Raw genomic sequence first — 3,462 nt, 5'->3', positions numbered from 1 at the left:
TCCTCTCCCTTCCTATATAAGCCCTTGACGACAGTATAACCTCCTGTTCCGATGATATCGACGGTGGACGACGGTCCAATGTCAGAATGGTTCGGATAATAACTACAGAACGAAGCCAACATCAGCGTGAGCTTGGTTGCGAATGGTATGAACTTTGAACTCTTATTCACTACAGAAGTGATACCTCCTAGCCGTTGAGTTAGCAACAGCGGATGCAACGAGAGTTAGGAAGGAACAGACAGAGTATCCCGTCTATCATCCAAAGGCGTTATTACAAAGTATCCAATTGACAACCAGAGACATTCTTCAAAGGACTCGGTTTGGCAACACGGCCTTCCATCTACCACCAACCTACCGAAGCGCAACTCAGAATGAATATTCATTGCATTTTCCTTTTCCAAATGGGTGGTCATTTAGAATGCATCAGATACTGTATTTACGATAGAAAAGCTTCTTCCTGTGTCCCTAAGTCTTCCCGCTCTTTCACTCAAACCCAGCCCTTTTCCTTTGTGTAACAAGCTGTCATATCTGTTCCGCCCGCTAGGGACGGTTTCCTTTATTTTGTAATCAATTTACGATTTAATTATGTGTATGTGTAATTATGTGTGATTAGGTAGGTATTTAGTAAATACATAATTAAACCCAATTTTGTATTGCTGATTCAAATTGTTAGCCAGGGTTCGTGCAGATAACCAAGAATTTACAACTTTCAGATGAAACTGAATTAAGATGAGGATTAATATTGACTGCTATTGATGTAAAATATTACTAGGTCTTTAAGAGTTTATTCAGAAGATAACAGCTCTATAAATATTATTTTGTGGCGCCCGACTCTGTAGTTAATTACATTTACATGATTAGCTCAATCAGGTGATATTAATTACGGAGAAACAATTTTATAGAATAGCATGTCATATCACTTAATCCGGCATAGCCAAAGACACGACACAATCACACCATCGAGTGAGTTTTCCAATCAATCATTGAATGAAAATGGACTGGATGCTAACGTTAAGACAGAGAGCACATGGACAGATTAACTGTCTGTTAGACAGCATATGATGTCTAACAGACAGGGGAGCATACCTGATCCATGGGGTTGAGAGGAAATGATTTAGGGCTCGATTCAATCCGTATAGCAGAAGTATAGTGCATTTGTAAATTATTCAGGCCCCTTGACTTTTTCCACATTTTGCTACGTTACAGCCTTATTCTAAAATGTATTAAATTGTTTTTTCCCTTATCAATCTACACATAATGACAATGACAAAGCAAAAACAGGTTTTTAGACAAATTAAGACGCTGAAATACATCAAAAAGTCTTTTTTTAAGAATGATGGAGGCCACTGTGTTCTTGCGGACTTTTAATGCTGCAAAAAATGTTTGGTACCCTTCTGCAGATCTGTGCCTTGCCACAATCCTGTCTCTGAGCTCTACGCACAATTCCTTCGACCTCATTGCTTAGTTTTTCCTCTGACATTCACTCTCAACTGTGGGACCTTATATAGACAGGTGTGTGCCTTTCGTGTCATGTCCAATCAATAGAATTTACCACAGGTGGACTCCAATCAAGTTGTAGAAACATCTCAAGGATGATCAATGGAAACAGGATGTACCTGAGCTCATTTTCGAATCACATAGCAAAGGGTCTGAATACTTACTTACTTACGTAAATATTTCTAAAAACCTGTTTTCGCTTTGTCGTTAGGGGTATTGTGTGTAGATTGATGAGTATTTGTTTCTCCATTTTAGAATAGGGCTGTACCGTAATAAAATGTGCTAAAAGGGAAGAGGTCTGAATACTTTCCGAATGCGCTGTACAGCTGAAGATATCGCGTTATAGCTCGATTTAAATCTAAATGCAATGTTCCCACGTTCGCTGAGACTGCATTCATGGTAAATGTTGCATATTTATTACCTTCAATTTTGATGCAGTCCTTCGCGTGAGGGCGAAAGGGACTTGGGATTGGTCCCATGGCCCGAATAATTGAAAGACCTTTCAAAGGACGTTTTAAAATGAGATTCTTGAATCAATATATCTGCTCCACTATCAATGCATGCAGAGTTGACCGATGTTCAATAGCAACCTCGGACTCTCTTCCCCCGCCCCTCTCCAGTTTAGATACCTTAACTTGACCTGACACAAAAATACAGATGGCAAGACAAAGGAGTCAATCATCATTCCCATAACCACACCAGGGTCATAATTAATAACACAATACACCCAAATGCTGTACATAGACTGAGTGTGCAGAATATTAGGAACACTTAGTCTTTCCATGACATCCAAGTGAAAGCTTTGATCTCTTATTGATGTCACTTGTTAAATCCACTTCAATCAGTGTAGATGAAGGGGAGAATACAAGTTAAAGAATCATTTTGAAGCCTTGAGTCCAGTGAAACATGGATTGAGGATGTGTGCCATTCAAAAGGTGAATAGGAAAGACAAAAGATGTAAGTGCCTTTGCAACTCAATATTAGGTTTTTTGTAATGTTTTGTACACTCAGTGTATAACACCCTTTAAGAGGAAAAGCAACTTAAAACTTGGTATGCTAGCTAATTGTGTTAAGTTGTGTCTATTCTGTATAAAGAAAGCAATTGTTTTATTTTCTTTGTTTGTTTATGGTTATCTATTTGTTATTCAGTGCAGACAGTAAACAAGGCTCTTAAAATGAAAATGAATTTTATGTAAGGAGTAATAACCCAAATGGATTTTCTCTGCACTAGGAGGCCCTGTGGCTATTTATCTTCTCCTAGCTAATTATTCATTACGACACACTGAGGGGAACCATGGAAAGAATACAGTCAGGTAGTAGCACAGCATTTCTCAAAATAACACCTCAAATTAGTTTCTTATTTTAGCACTCTTGCCCTGGCAGATTTTTCCTTCAGATTTAACCCGGATAGCCCTTATTTGGGAGAATAATTGAAAGAGCAGAAGTTACATCTTATAGTTACACTGCAATAATGGTAAAATGTGACTTTTCTGTCATTGAATATATATGTTCTCAAATATATCCTCATTACTGACATGACAAGGATTTTGGTGTGTTTTGAATTACTGTAGAAATCGATCATTTGATTAGCACATCTTCTAAAGATTGAGGTGATCACTGATTCCCAATCAAATGTTTCTTTGTCACATGGCCACAGGGTCCTGTGTGGCTCAGTTGGTAGAGCATGGCGCTTGGAACGCCAAGCGTCGTGGGTTCGATTCCCGCTGGGACCACCCATATGTAAAAGTAGTGGCCCCAGCTGACTTGTAAGTCGCTTTGGACAAAAGCGTCTGCTAAATGGGATGTATTTTATTTATTTTTACATGCTTCGTAAAACAACAGGTGTAGACCAACAGTGAAATGCAGACCCTTCCCAACAATGCAGAGAGAAAAATGATATAATAAAATAATACCAAGGGGAGTAAATGCATAATGAGTAATGATGAATTGGCTATATGCACGGAA

The 3,462-nt window shown here is 38.6% G+C and overlaps 1 non-coding gene across 1 annotated transcript; it reads left to right on the top strand.

The window, feature by feature from the left end:
• Positions 1 to 3,154: 3,154 nt before the first annotated feature.
• Positions 3,155 to 3,230, top strand: trnap-ugg (transfer RNA proline (anticodon UGG)). The gene has a single exon. It is a non-coding gene; the product is annotated as a tRNA-Pro (tRNA).
• Positions 3,231 to 3,462: the final 232 nt, after the last annotated feature.

Source organism: Oncorhynchus masou, chromosome 15 (genome assembly GCF_036934945.1).
Source record: "Oncorhynchus masou masou isolate Uvic2021 chromosome 15, UVic_Omas_1.1, whole genome shotgun sequence".
Taxonomy (NCBI): domain Eukaryota; kingdom Metazoa; phylum Chordata; class Actinopteri; order Salmoniformes; family Salmonidae; genus Oncorhynchus; species Oncorhynchus masou.
The sequence above is the reverse complement of the archived record's forward strand: the minus strand, read 5'-3'. Positions and strand labels throughout refer to the sequence as shown.